Below are 15,961 nucleotides of genomic sequence, written 5' to 3'. Positions count from 1 at the left end.
CCGTGTGAAACTAACTTCTGCTGGACCCGAAACATTTATAACAAAGCTATTCAATTTATACTTGTAGCAGTCGCCATCGTGAAATTAAACAGGTGAAATCTAATTATCTTGATGATAAATTGCAAGCGGATTTGCCCGACGGAATGGTAACGTTAATTTCGTTAACTCCATTTTCGAAAGTTTTACAAAACATTTAACGAAGACTGCGTCGTCTGGAGCTAGTATTAAACGTTCGAGAAAAGTTATACGAGTTCACCGTATTCTCCGTTTGTTCGAATAGCGAGCAATCCTAATCCGTCGAAGGCGATTTACAACCGAAAGCGGAATCTAGCGATGAATATCAAGAGCGATAAATCCAAGGGGTGAAAATACGAGGCGGCTATCAGCGAATCACGCAACTCGGATTTTCGCCATTTAACGTGGCGCGAGCGTCGATAATTCTAACGCTGTAAAGTAGACGCCACAGGGTGGACTGGGTGGTCGAGTTAGATCTCTTACCCCTTTCCATTCGAATCTGCCTACGATAAGGAGCATAACAGATCCCACCCACGCATTTTACGCGTTTACGTAACGTTGAAAGCAAGTATCCAGATCATTGGAAGACAAGCACGATCGTTTGGTCGAATATGGAAGTGAGCCACGAGCACAAAAAATTTGAGAATCCCTGCTCTATATACCAGCCGAGTCTTTGGACGTATTCAACAGGTGTTTTATGAACCGGTGATTTCAAATGGCTCTGCAAATAAAAATTTAATGATTCGAGTCTGATGTGCAAAGGGCGACAGGTCGTGACACAGGGCCCACGTTTAATTAAGCTTAGTTAGCCAGATGCAGCGAACATAAAATTCGCGGTAGCAGCCAACGAACCATTCCATGTTGAATCGATCACCTTTGCACCTCGATGGGTATTCTTACGACATTGACATGCATACGCTGTACTTCGTGAAAAATTTGGAGCGGTTGGGTGGTCGTTCCACCAGTTTCGCTACGCGGAAGGGCTACGTTATTCGCTGTGCATGGTATACGAATTATTAAATTCATTATTCCAGCAGCTGTACGGGGCCAGCATGCATACGCTTGTCACGCGTTCGCGCGCGTGTTGGCTTATTCTGCAGGCTTAATCTGTAGGCAATCCGTTCTGAAATAAGCGGCTACGTGAGCTTGTACACGCGCAAACATTGGCGTCGATGGGGGAGTGTGATGACCAGGTGACACGTGCGTTTAACGTCACCCGGTTTACAGCGTCGCTGATAAACTCTACTTGACACTTTGAGGGTAGAACTGGAACTTCTCGTCCATTTATCGTTAAATATTCGCGCGCTCTTCCCGCGTTTGTCGTAAACCTATCGAATCCGCTTGGAGACATTCAACGATAGAAAGAACACACCAACGGGTGTATAATACAAACAGGTGCTAGAACATTTATTCCCCGGGACAATTGAAAACGGCAGCACGTAGCGAATTAGATCGCAGCAGGTTGGGGTATCGGCTGGTAAAAATTTGATACGGACAAGTCGTCGAATCGCTGAAAAACACAATAGCCGAAACCGTATAGTTTCCGATGGAAGCTCGATCTACATGTATCCGTAAGCTGATGTACACCGCTTTCCGTCGAATTTTTTCTGCTGAAACGCACAGCCGCGGTGTTCGCAGAACCGACAACGAATGTTCACCGACGAAAATCCGGTGCAATCGATTGTAACGGTGATTTCTGGCTTTCGAAAGCTATGCTCGTCTCTTTCTTCCGGTGAAAATTATCGAACGCTGTACCCACCTTCGTTCAAGAATGCCGAACGTGCGATGGCGGTCGTACTCTTCGAGAAAAATCAGGTGGGGTAGGGATAGATACGAATCTACTTAGATACGAGTCAGTGGATGTAAGGAGACATCCCACGACGCGAACAAAGAGGTGATCGACCGAGATTGAACGTCGCAATCATTTTAACGCCGTCATATCGGTTCGGATTCTTCGCGAATTCTTTCATCGGAAGTTGTTGCGAAATACTTTGGAAGGTGCCTCGACTTTTAGAAATCGAATTTCACGATTCCCTCTCCTGATCCTTTCTCCATCGATACGTCAACGTCTTTCCGAAAGTTACAGGTTCCTCGTGCACGCAAGCGCGCGTAAATTTCTACGTGGATCGCATTTTACAGTCGCGTCGTTCGCTCGATGAAATTCAGGCAATTAGAGAGATGAGAGTGTGTAAAATTCAAAGGCAATAAAAGCAGAATTGCTTCATCGTCGTAATCAAATTTTTCACCGAGTTCCCTCGCTTTCTGCTCGTTTTTCTTCTCGCAGAGAAACGGCCACGCTCTAACTTCCGCCAGTGGCTGCTAGAGCAAAGTTGCGATCCACGTTTTCCCAAATAGTTCCACAGCGATGACCAATCTGTGGATATTCGCGCACGCAAGATACGCGAGCAGCGTGTGTCTCTTTTGTGAGGGTAAAATTTACATTTATGCATGAGAATTATGCAGAATACGGTGAGTCGTACGTTCGATGTACGTAAAATAATAATTAAAGTACAATGTAGAGCATAATACGGTATAATAATACAACCTAATACGTACCGTTTCAGGGAAACGGAAATATTAGCTTCGTGCTTTGTTCTATACTCCCATTTTAGACGTATGGAAAGCTTCCCCCTGTCACCTTTGGAAAGTCGTATGTAGCGTTCTCTCAATTTTATGTAATTATTCGTTTTTCGTTGTGAAGGAACATTCCACGAGATCCATCGGAATTTCATAGAACGGATTTTTGCAATTAAAACTTCTGTAAGCTTTCGGATGGAACCCGCGTCCTCCTGAAAAATAACTCTGCATTTTCGCATCGCAAGTCTGTTTCGTTAAAAGTCTGACCACGCACGAGTGGATTAATATCCACGCAATAAAGTCGATTACGAAAAGCTGCGTTCGGTTCGATACTGAAAATGCAATGACTTTGAAATATTTTTAGGAACAGGAGAACGGATGGCAGGATAAGATTTATTCCTCGAGGACACAGGGGCGGATGATAACTCACGATTATATTAAGATGGGCGTAATACGGTAACGTATTCAAACTCGAGCAAACAAAGATGTTCTCTTGTCGGTCTCGGTAGCATGTCAGAGTCAACAATCGCGAAGGTAGGCACGATGCAGCGTTAGGCGTCAGTTGACATTCGTGTTGATTTTACGAGGAGTCGAGTAGAGTAATGTCAAACTCCGCGCATTACGACGATTAGTTAACCGTCGGATCAGGAAACGAATGCCGTCGTTCAGGATAAGAGGATGCAAAAACGAAAGGAGATAGGTTCGCGTTAACGAAGAAAAATCACGGGACGTTCGTTTGCAAATTACGTCGATCCTCTCGAACGCCCTGTATGGTCCGTTATCCTCGATTTTATACGTTCTCATGAAAATCGTATAAATCTGGAGAGACAGGGAATCGTTATCTCGCCGCACGAGCGAAACGATATCGGCCAAGTTTTTTAGATAGATATTAGGGCGACACGTAACGTAGATAGGATGATTCGTTTGGTGAAAAAATCCCTGGTGATTGGAAGCACTCTGTTTCAAGGCTGTCGTGCCTGATCCCAGCCGGTCGTAGCGTTATCGTCGTACGTTCGTCTTCCTGAAGTCCGAAATCCCCGACGGAGAGGACGAGCGCTCGTTCACGCTAAAAGGATCGGTTCTCGTTCATTGGCAGCGACGCGTGGTAAAATAGATTAGATCGAAAATAAATCCACATGCTTTAGCCGGGCCAGCCAGATAACTGGCGAACCATTATCGACCCATTGTTAATTTAGATTCGGTTAAACCGAGTTTTACATTTTTAATGACTAGGGAATGTTTAAGGGTTCTGTTACGCGAATATATTTAACGAAGGATTTTAACGAAATCTCACTTGATTGTTCTACGATTAAACGTGAATCATACTAATCTACATATTTCGATTTAAATCGATTATCCCGACTAGTAATTTTAACACAGACCTTTGTTCTTTATTTTTGCATCTTGATTATCTCTTCTGAAGCAAATTTGCATTTTACCTTCATCCTGGTCGAAGTGTAAAACGTATTCTAACGGAACCGAGGCAAGCCGAAATCAATATTTTCAGCTCCAACGACGCCGTCAATTTTTTTTTTTTTTTTTTTTTTTTATGATTTCCCAATCTCCATTGTTTCTGCCACGACAATAAAAGCACCCGGACGACTTGGTATCATATTTTCGTCATTGTCGACAAACAACAAAGCCGGTTGATTTCATCACGATGATCGGTAGAACCGAAGCCGCTGTAGTTCGATGGAGTTCCAGAAATATTTTTTCATGGAATAAATTCTGGCATTCTTCCATCGCTAGGTTTTTATGCTTTGCTTTCAAGTATACGATGCGCTGCAAATGTGTAAGTATTCAAATTCCAGCTGACTTTATTCTTCGTGCAGCGATTAGCACTTGGTAATACTTTGAGATTCTTGAGTCGTTATCCGTGGCTTTCATAAAATTTTGCCAGTCATCTGTTTAGAAGCGCCGACAATTTCGTGGCCGGTTGTCCAGAAAATTGGCCCCGTCTCCGTGGGAATTATAGCCATCCATCTCCTGCGGCTAATTATCCGTTTAATCGAAAGCACCCTCGCATTCCGCCGCGGAACCTTTCGCCACTTAGAACAATCCCCCTCTATCCACTTTTCGAGACGTCTTCCGTGATTCCCTCCACTTTGTGTTTGCCGAACGAGCCAGGCGGTAGTCGAGTGAACTTGCTCGATTTCGATTCGAGTGGAATCCGCAGGGATATAAACGAAAGTGCGAGCACTTAACCCCAATGAGCCTGTATTTATGAATACGATCGTTCGTGAAGTATAAACATGGGAATGAATTCCGATTGCGATTTCAATTTCGGGACGGAATTGCTTGCAGATTTAGGGAGCTCCGCGGAATCGTTGTTTTGCTCCGTTCGTACTTAATCGTTGCCGTGTTTCTCTTCCAAATACGACGCGGAATTTGAATCGGCGAGCGTGACAGTTTCCCATTTCCTTTTAAGGGAGTCTAATGCAATATTTATCGCGGTTATTCACCGCTGCGAACGAGTCTCGGCCAATTAATTTCCGTGGGATTCGAGGTTCTGTATTTTTACGTTTTTTTTTTTTTATATTTTCTCAATGAAAAGCTTTGCGATTATATATCACGCGCCATTTGTATCTTGTCGAAAAACAGAATTTCAAAGAATAATCTTCCCTTTCGAAGTTCGTTGGACTTTTTAAAATTTGTCAAACATACCGTCCGGTATCGATCTTTTTCGCCAAATGCGCATTGTCACCCATGCTTGCCAAACACGCATACAAGTGTACAGGTTGGAGAGAATATAATGAACCACTCGAGGCATACTCGAGCGGCGTGTAAAGCAATACCCTCGAGCGTACAAACCGCCGAATGTGTTTTTCGCCGTTCATTACAGGGATGCGACCCCATTAATGTACTCAGCTCTCTAACGTGATGTTTATCCAAAAGGTATACACAGTTCGTCCATGTACTCTTCACTCGTGACGTTTGAGTGCGCTGCCAGATTTATTCTCTTTCCCAGTGTTTCAAATTTCGACGTTTCGACGAAGGAAACAATGGGTACAGTCAGCCTAAAAATTTTATTGTAAATATGAACATCGAACCTACTATTTAATTTAGACACATTTCTTCGATAGCCACATAGGGTACGAATAGTTATGGGATACGAGAGCGATACGAAGCGAGTAGGTAGTCGAGCGCAGCCCGCAGTAGAATAAGCCTCCCGCCTGGCGTGCGTCAGACATCAGTAGTACGAGTCGACGGCTTCGGACACGGACTAGGCCGTCTGTAAGTCGAAACTCGTAAGATTCGCGCACCTGTTGTGAGCAGTAAATCACGCTACTATTGATTTGAAATTATCATACAGCGATAAAACTTTTCTAAAAATTGCCAAGCTCCCTCGGTCCTATTTTCCCAACCCGTCCGCGCCAACACTTCCGAGAGGAAATGCATTGCTCGTGGTTCTCCTTTTTTCAGGAGCAAATATACATCTCTCGTCCAGTTAGACTCTTTTCTTGATCGAGAAATTTCGTGAACGTCCACCGATAGGAAGAACGGCGGAACGTGACTTTTCGACGAATGTAATTCAAAGGAATGCTAGCGCTTCCCGATCCGAAGTAATATAATTATCTAATTAAAGGGAAGCGGTGAGCTCGAAGGATTTCGGTAAACAGAAATTCCTCGCGAACTTCTTGCAACTTCTAACCGGACAACTGTTAGTTTTCTTAATATCTACTGCACCGAAAGAACATTTACCCGCCGGAACTTTGTAATTCGTTTCTGGCGAGAATTTATTCCTACTGTTTTCAATGGAACTGCGAAAAACACGGTATTTAAATACGACATCGACTTCTCCCTTCCGCGACGCATACAAATGCAAAATTATCCGCGCTCTACATTTACGCGAACACGATGGATCAAGAAATACACAAACATCCCGCCCGATTTGCATTCGTAATCAACAAGTCTACCCGTCACGGCTGTCTGCGTTAATTAAATAACGGGTCGAGTAGTTTAATTTTTCGAGTAACCGTGATTTCTCTTTTCATGAAAGGGTAGTTGGTTCTGAGGCGGAGAAGCACGCTTTTCTTAAAGAATTTATTTCGGGTAAACAGCTGGACGATTGTACGGTTTGTGGCATAAAAGAAATTGGGTCGACCAGAAAGTGTAAATTTTTAAGAAAAATTTAAAGGCACGTATGAATTTTTATAATGCATGAACTTGAAATTTAAGGAAATGCGAGTCGATTGGCTCGTCGAATTTGGAGGAGGGAAGAACGATGACGTCGCGACTAGTTTTCGCGAGAACAGTCTTCCACAGATCGATAGCTCGATTCGAAGAGAAAACGAGCAAGCTGGGGGATGAGATCTGGTTCGATGTTATCCGGTCTAAATAAAGTCAATGGAAAATTCTCCGTCTTACGTCTTTGCAGGTCTTTGCAGCGCCCTCCTGTTCCTTCGGGTAACTGCTGTCAGAGGGTGTTTCAGGGGATCGTGAACTTTTTTATAAGTTTAATCGAGTCGCTCAGCCGACCTCGTCTCCCCGTCCTCACTGCGCGCGATTAAACAACAAAACGCCACTAAAAGTGGAGCCTCAGCCTTCCGGATTAGTAGATAATGCTTCGAGAGCAATGAGCCGTCACGATACTCGACGGGAATTGTACATAATTTATCCAGACAGAAGAGGGGCCTCTCCCGGAAACAGATTCCAGTCGTTACGCGGAAAAAAGTTTCCTCTTCCTGAACGAGATACGCGGCACGTTTCCTCTTCTTATTAAAACTTCGATTGGCGTTCGAAGATTCGACAAAAATTGTCCAGCATTTTTGTAGCGGGGTACAACGAAGTAAAATGAAGCACAAACGGAGTATAACATTCAAGTTTCGTTTTCGTTCGAGTTGGGCGCCACGTTCGTATGAATTCGCCCCAGCTAAAAACTTCCACTAGCGTTACACGAGAACGTTTATATTTTGCCAGCGGATTGAAAATTATTTTATGAAAATCGACAGAAATACCGGTCAAAGTGCGTGCTTTTAACACGTATAGGAAACGTTTACATATATCGAACGTTCGATATCGTAGGGAAAAATTGTCAGATACCAACATTTTTTCAGGCCGAAACCGGATGTTCCCCTTTAAATCAATCGGCGTCGTCGAAATCCGTGATATTTTTATTTACGTCCAATTGGATTTCCCGACGGGAGTCCAGCGATCGAGTATCGAGAAAAGCGAAGTCGGACAAATTGGGTGCGGGTACCCGATTCGGTTCGGCGAGAGGCACGTAGAGCTGGCTCCGCCACCGACGATTTGCCTTCCATGCATACGAATGTAAAGTACGGGCCACAGTGTTCTGTGGTGCTAATTGCAACCAGCTGCAGAATCAAGCCGTAGTCTCCTCCTCTGCGTCATAGCTCGGTCGGGTGAGCGTGTATACGTATAATTTCGGGCCAAACGCGCAAAGGGTTGCTTGGGCGTTGCACAGGCGTCAAATCTCGCTGGAAGACGGATTCGCGTCTGACGTTGGTATTAATTCCCTTTGTGCGGATTGTGGTCTGTGTTGCGTCTGGGTGGAATATCCACCTCCGTGGCACCAGCAAAACGCCCGCGTATCGGATTATACTCGAACAGACCTGACAGCCAGTTCGAAGTCGGATCCATGAAAGACCGCTGCTCTTTCAATTGGTCGCCGGTTCTCCGAGCGGTGGTTCCGAAGACTTAATCTTTCGGGGATCACCGTTCGCCAACGAGAAAACCTTGTCGCAGTTCTTAATCACGAATGATTCTTTCATGTTTGACGGAGAAGGCTCGAGTCAATATTACAGCCTGCGAGGAAATAGCGAATGAATACTTTAGAAAGACCAAGCCTGCAATTTACGTATCAAATATGTATCGAGGTAATTTGTCGACGTATCGGATGATCATTCGTTTCCAGTATTCCCTTTCTTCGCTTTGATCTCCGCCCTTGCGTTACAAACTATTCCTGGTAACTTTCATAACGTTCAAATGTCTGCATGCTTCATCGCGTGGGAGTACGTACCGCGAAACGCGGCGAGCCAAGGAATCCTTTCGTTAGCGTTCAATTTAGTTCTGTGATCATAAACGCGACGCGAGAAATCGATGCCATGGAAAATACTACAAAAGGAATAGTTGAAATTCAGACAAGTATCTCGACGAAGGCCACAATGATCAAAGTTCAATTGGCATCGCAAAGTAAATATATATGCGACGAACGCACCAAATAATTCATCGGTAAATACTCGGTCAAAGTACAGAATATACTTGGGGAAATGTAAAGCTTAATAAACCCGTAGCACAGAGGAGATTAGCGCAGATCTGAAACGAGCAATTTGCGAGCAACGCGGAGAAATAAACCGTGTAAAAGCTTCGCGCTACGAAAACCTCGATCCTTTCATATATTTAAACATCTAATTTCACTCGGAAGCGCGAATGCTTCAAGCACTCACGGGATGTAAATAAAATGCAATTGGATCGAATAGTAAAGTACAATATAAAACATTGTATAAATAAATGAAGTGTATTTTTAATTGCTAGCCAAAGGACGCATTTTGAATGAGCTTTGCTTTAAACTCCTATTCTTTCGAAATTTACATAATATTTGGTGACGAGATAAATACGTATCCGGAAACTATTAAAGCCGACTGACGTGGATGGAATTTACAACGCGAACGCAACCTCGCCGCGACTTCTCAGATGAGGGATTTCCCTCGACCTTTTCATTTTGACATTTCGCTCATTTTCGGGTGGGAAAAGTTGTTCGGAGTCTAATTAGAAACTTGGATGCCTTGAAGTTCCATCGTATCGTAAATCCACGAGAACGTCAGAGTTGGACCGAGCCAGGCTTATCCAAGATCTGCCGCGAGCTCTCTCCGTTTCGGTGACGTAAAAATAATCCTGGAATGCAAAGTTGTACGTACGTGAAACGTCTAATCGATAAGCTATGAAAAATCTGTTATCAGACACCGAACGATCCATTCCATGCATTCCTGCGATGTCCCTACAGCTGAGAACCTAGCAAAACGATCACTGGGTTAAGGGAAATCAAGACTTTGACAGTGCCAAGTATCTGTATCGAAGTCGTCGGTCTTTAAAAGCTGACCGAAACATTTAATCCGATAAGACTCGGAATTCCTTCTACAGATAAACTTCTCAGCTTTGGACAGTACTTGATGAATGAGTGTGGTTAATTGTGTAGCTGTTACTCCTGCACTCGCCACCAGTGCTAGCGATCCCTTTCTGGGAAGTTCTCGATTCACCACAGATTCCTAGATATATATTCCTCGTGTAACCACCGCATGTTACCGCAGAGCCTGTTAGGTGTCCAAAGCGCACCAGATTCGAGATGAAACGTATTTCTCTTCTCTTTTCGCCTCTCTGTCACCTTCTCATCTCTACACAAATATTCGCTTGGCATTAGCCATTTTGCCGTTACTTGGTTCCACGTCGTTCCAGCGACGCCACTGGTGGAGTCGCCCAGAATTTCTGGACGAGCAGCGTCGAACGACCAATTAAAGTCGCGAAAGTTACGCTACCCCGGTGCTTGATACCAGAACACGGAAAACACCAGCGCCAAACCCGCTCGAGAATTCCAGCCGAGCACAAGGGAACGTAACCGGTGGAGTTACACGAAAACGTTAAATTATTCCCCCAGAAGCGCGTTAGACCCTCTACCATCGCGTTTTTCGGCCACTTTGGCTTTGTCGCTGCGATGGCCGAATAAAACGTAAGCGCTGAACACTGTTGTCAATTTTTTTTTTTTTCAGCTCAACCCATTACCAAGTTTTTTTTATTCCGTACCCTCGATGGTAAACTGCAACAGAGAAGTTCCTAATCTTTTACGTGACCGTTTCTTTGGAACTGGAAACTCCCAGACGAAAGAAGCTTGCATCCATCACGCAGGAAGTCGCGTTTCGACAAAGTTTGATTGGCACGGTGTTCGGCTAGTCAGAGAACGAAACTTACCGCGAGAAACTCGTCCTATTAGGAGCATTCTTGGCACTCGAAGAAGCGGCCTATCGAGAGCGATTTCGCGAGGGGTCACCGTTCGCAAAACTTGGAAATCTCGATCTAACTTTATGAAGTGCGGCGCCAGCCTCGCTGGCTGTTCGTGCCAGTGGCATCACGTTCGACGGGAGAAACTCGCCCCTAATTTTACTCTCGCTCCACCTCGCGACTGTCGGGACAATTTGCTACCAGCCGTAAAAACAGTTTACGTTCGTTACAAGTTGACGGCGCCACGGAGGATTTCATCGGAAGCAATCGAGTTTAATGGTATCGCGCGACGATTATGCGCCGCGAACGCTCGTCTTCTTCGCGAACCGAACTCCCGTCTAGAATATTACTCGACGAACAAAAATTTATTTCCGCGGTCGAACTAATTTAACCCCTTTGCACTCGAGGCACTTTTTCCGATATCAGCAACTCGAGATGATTTCAGATTCGAGCAGTTCGGTAGCACGGTGCAACAGCGACTTTATGCAAGAAGTCAATTTCCAGGAACACGGTATTAGCGTCTCATCTCGTTTCCACGCAACGGGATTACGCCTCCCACGCGAAATAGCATCTAACAGGCTTAACGAGACTATCGCGGCTACCCAAATGACATTACCGACAGCTGACAGGCGTGAGGAACGATTGTTATTGACGGATCTATGGATCCAGCGTGTTACAGAGAGGCCATGGGAATACCGATCTTGCTACGAACACCGCGCAGAAGGGCCGTGTTCAAGGATGACATTTATTGGGTGGATTACGACAAGGCCGAGCTACATATTGGATAATTCGCAGTAAACTATTCCAACGGGTATGGATGTATCACGTAATGAGGATCGCTCGGGCGTGTGTGGAACGCACGATCGGTGAAACGATGAACTTTGATAAGCAGATTCGCGTGAGCGGCCCTTTCCCCGGCAGTTTGCAGTTGCTACGTAATCGAGGCTGGATCCACCCTTGTGACATAAACTGCGCTAATATTCCAAAAGGGCAATATGCTCGCAACGAGGGAATTACCGAGAGAAGTTGCGACAGTAATGACCCCCTAAGCTTGTTTCAACGATGTCGTTCCACTTACGGCTGTTCCCATTCGAGGTTTCAGAAAAATCGATTCCACCAGCGGTCAAATGGGCGAACGAGTGGATCGTAAAGGGTACTCTCTTCGACCATCGAGTCAAAGCGGGAGCTCGCTGCGACTTTCCTTCGCGCTTTGACTAGGCTCGACGACGGAACCATCGATAAGCATTTTCGCATGCTTAAAAGCCACAGCGCGACGCTATCTGGTTCTCCAAAGCCATACAAGCATTCCCCTTGACACTTTTCAGTCGTAACCAGGCCACGGGAGAACATTTCCCGCTACTTAGGTTAACATTTGGCGGGAGAATAGCGAATTCGCTGTTCCCTAAGTGCCGGTCGATTGAAATCCCATTCCTCAGCTGCTCCCGTTCGCGTCTCTATTTCCTTTTACACCTGTTAACGCTCCGACGATGGAAATAGGAGCCTATGGCTCGCGTCCTATGTGGTTTCGATACGGAAACAAATTCGCGGGAGCGTCGTGAAACTTTCTTTCGCGAGCTATCAGCCCGAGGAATGGAATATCGATGGTGCGTTTCTTCCTAGGGGTCACGCCATAACACGACAATGCCACGCTAACTTTTTCCACCAATCTCGTAGAGGAACAAAGCGAAAAGGACTTGGAACGCTAACGAAAGTTATGATCGTCTACGAGTACAATGCTTCAGTCCAGACATCAGCAGTTTCAATGGGCCAAATTCGCCAGTACCGCTTTGAATTGGTACACCGTTCACCCTATTCACCGGATCCAGTTCCATCAGACTTCCATTTATTTCCGAAGCTCAAAAAGCACCTCGGAGGACAACGATTCTCGCAGAAGCGAATATTCCGAGGGGATCGTAAGATTTGGTCCAACTTTTTCCGAGCGTAAAGAGGCGTGGCACGCGATTGGAAAATTTGACTGGTATTTCGTTATCGGGGACGACCGACTGGTTAATTGGTCAGTTCTGAAATGCGAGGCTGATTGTAATGACCGCTTCTCGAGGACATATTTAGCAATGAAATATGCACACAGACCTCGATGATTGCGCGAGAACCTCGTTCGTTGCATTGTGTCGACGAGTAGAAGGGATGGTCGCTTGGTAACGAGTAAGACGAAGGTGGGGATGCGAATCTCTACAAGTGAAACTTCTCGTTGAATTGGTTCTCGATACTCGTATGTCGAAGCTTCGCGAATTTGTATTCCAAAAGTACGATTGTAATTAATTAATTGCCATTAGATACGACTCCATTGTAATGATTGCCATTGCCCAAGCATTAATTTACTATCGTATCATATAATAAAACATGCACAGCTGAAAGCCAGTATTACCATGTTACAATTCGATCCAATAAATCAGTCTAGTCGATGAGAGACGCTACTTCCCCGGTGAGTAATCACGTGTGCGTCTATTAAACGTATATTCCACGATTATCGCGATAATTCGATAAAATACAGTTTATGGAAATAATGGCGACAATTGTTTCGCTAATCTATTCGGGTATATTGTTTACCGCGACATTTCTATAGGAACGCAAAATATATTTAACAGTCTTTTCCAACAAAAATTCTCGATCTACGTCTCGCGTATTTAGCTTTAAGATAAATGTTCAAAGTTCCCTTTAGCTGTGACAATATCATCGTACAAACAGCCCAAGGCATCGTCGAGTGAGGGACCAAATAATTAGCACCATTACCCACCGAAATTGTAAACTAGGATAGTTTGCAATTGGTCAGTCCTCGTCCAGCGAAGGGGGCGTGTTTCCTCCCTGCGACGCACAGTAGTTCCTGGCTAACTACACCAGTGTCATCCTCATCACTGTTTTTGTTTACCCGACGCAAACGACCTGTCTACTAGCGTGACCAGAGGCTGCAACCGAGGACGATAAGGCACGCACGTGGAATCGAATTTCATTCGCTAACGAGAATTAAAATACGTACAATTTTCGCTACGTCCTCGTGGGAACACGGGGGCGAGGATTTCTCGACCAAGACCACCACGAACGAACGCGAACCGTACCGAAATTGGTTCCGCAGCTAACGTTTACCGAGTTCGCGTAAAATTGTGAACTAATGCGGGACACGCGTCGACTGGTGCCGCGCGTAGGGTGGACAAAAAAAGGAGGACACGAAAATAAGTTGCCAAAGCAAAAGACGATAGCCGAGAGAAGGGGCAAAAACGTTTCGCCATTGACTCGTCGGGAGGCGAGTCGGAAGTGAGCCGCGAATAGGGGAACAATAGTTCAGCGCCGCTCGTTAAAGCATTAAAAGCACTTTTGTCTTCCGCGTGCACGGCGAAAAAGCGGCCGCGATGGGCTGGGAGAGTCCGCTGCAAGCGCCACCATCCCAGCTACCATGGGCTCGAAAACTCCGCTCCGGATCCCTTAAGTGTTTTTACCCCCCGACCACCCTCGTTCCCTTCGCCTGCTCAACGACTGGCGCATCTTCGCAGCAATCGCGACACCGACTTCCATTTTCTTCCTTCGTTCCTTCCTGAAATGGCCGCGTTCAGCGCGGAAACCCTATCTAATTTTTGTGTGTCGCGCAAAAATTTTGCTGCCCCGAGGCGTGTGTGCTCCCTAGAGATCTCGGCCAACAGCCAGTGGAAAATCTCGAAACTGTAGGTATGATCGTTGCGAGTGATTTAAGGGGTTGCAGTGGAATGGAAACAGAGCAGAGAGAAATCTCTTCCGGAAAATAGCAAACGAAATATTAAAAGTAACGTTGGACCTATACCAAGGTCTGCGATCGTACAATATCTCGTTAATCTCAAGTATTTCTCGCGGTTAACCTAAGAATGCCTTAGGAGCTGCCTTGAGAGGTCTATGATGCGAATAAACTCACGCGTCCGATGTGTCGCTATTCCGTGATAGAGCCTCGAAACATACCTGAAAAGAAAAAAAAAAAAAAAGCATTAGTTTCAAATTCAATTCTTCTAAAAACTAGCACAACGAAGCAAATTCACGCGACGATCGAATCCTTTTCTAACCAGTGGCAATCGGTATCGACGTACAATTTCGCGAGTAGAAATGTGCCGAAAGGATTCGTTCGGTAATGAGAACGCGAGATCTCGCATCATCATCCACTGAACTGTAAACGCGTGGTTTTCGCGTTATCGCGATACATTCCTCGGGCGCGAGGGTATTCGTATCGATAAATTCGGTCAAACGAGTGAATGAAAATACAATAGCCGCGACAAAGGTTCGGCCAACGTTGTATACATGTGCGTCGTTTACCAGGTTTCATTAGCATAGTCGTGACAATGCAATCGCGCGTCAATCGCTGCGCTATACACGACAGAAATTTTCATTAAATTTATACGCTGACAGGTTTGGGGTAATTAATGGTCGGACTCGTTGAAAGGATGTAAAATCGATATGATCGGTAAATTGCTTCCAGGTACGAAACGAATCGAGCGAGAGAAACGACCTTAGCAGGAGTGTCTGACCATAGAGATCCGTTTCTACTTCTACGCGCCACTTACCACCGAAGTACGCGATGTCGTAAACTTTTGTTCGAGCGAGTCGTTTCGAATGAAACAAGCTTAAATCGTTCACTCGAAAAGAAAAGAAATATTAGCCTAATTTCTAACGTGCGCAGCGAAGGTTTTGGAAAATCGATACGCGAGAAGAACAGCGAGAAATATCTCTAAAAGTTTTCGCGTTGAACAGTTGGCCTTTCGTGCTTGTCAAATGTCTCTCGACATCGTGGCGACCTCGACAAATAGCCCTACCATGTGCAGCGCACGTATAATACTTCGTTTTTATTAAACTGACCCGTCATTTTTCACGCGATATACGCTTGGTCGAGAATTCTGTACCTCCTCTCGCAGGTACGAGCGCCGCCGTGCGCCAAATAAATGCTTTTCGAGCCTTTCTGTTCTATCCACCAGTCGATTATTCAAACTCAAAATTGATGCGAGCATTACAGTTTGCGTTACAAATATACCAGAGGAATTTATCGCGCCAGATTCACAAGAACAGATCGTTCTCCGATACGTAAATCTGTTTGCGAATCGAGGAAAATGTTGTACTTGGAATTTTCGGCTGACTGGCTTATATCAGAATTTCTACATCTCTGGATCAAGCAATTTTGGGTAAGTCTAGGCGATCTTCTCGTAAGCCTTCGCCGAGATATTAACCAGTGTACCGCTGCGAAAGGACACGTAGGTTGTATAACTGCTACAACCTGAGCCTTTCTAAGCCAGCAGATCCGTAAACCTAAATTGCCAAGTATCAGACCATTTCGTAAGTCTTGACATATTTCATAACGCGAACTCGAGATGCAATGCAAACACGCGTAAGCGCAGTCTTAGCAGTTTAATCCTTCGGTGACGACCATCACACGTGGTCCCCGCTTTCT

General features: G+C 45.2%; 2 protein-coding genes across 3 annotated transcripts in view; both read right to left on the bottom strand.

Moving 5' to 3' along the window:
* LOC128890105 (fork head domain-containing protein FD4) overlaps window positions 1–15,961 on the bottom strand; it is a 115,413-nt gene that overhangs the window by 692 nt on the left and 98,760 nt on the right. The gene's annotated exons all lie outside the window — the stretch shown is intronic.
* Window positions 1–15,961, bottom strand: part of LOC128890093 (furin-like protease 2) — a 266,679-nt gene that overhangs the window by 196,983 nt on the left and 53,735 nt on the right. The gene's annotated exons all lie outside the window — the stretch shown is intronic.

The sequence above is a fragment of the Hylaeus anthracinus genome, unplaced genomic scaffold, assembly GCF_026225885.1.
Source record: "Hylaeus anthracinus isolate JK02 unplaced genomic scaffold, UHH_iyHylAnth1.0_haploid 12000, whole genome shotgun sequence".
NCBI lineage: Eukaryota > Metazoa > Arthropoda > Insecta > Hymenoptera > Colletidae > Hylaeus > Hylaeus anthracinus.
This window is presented reverse-complemented; position numbering and strand designations above follow the sequence as displayed.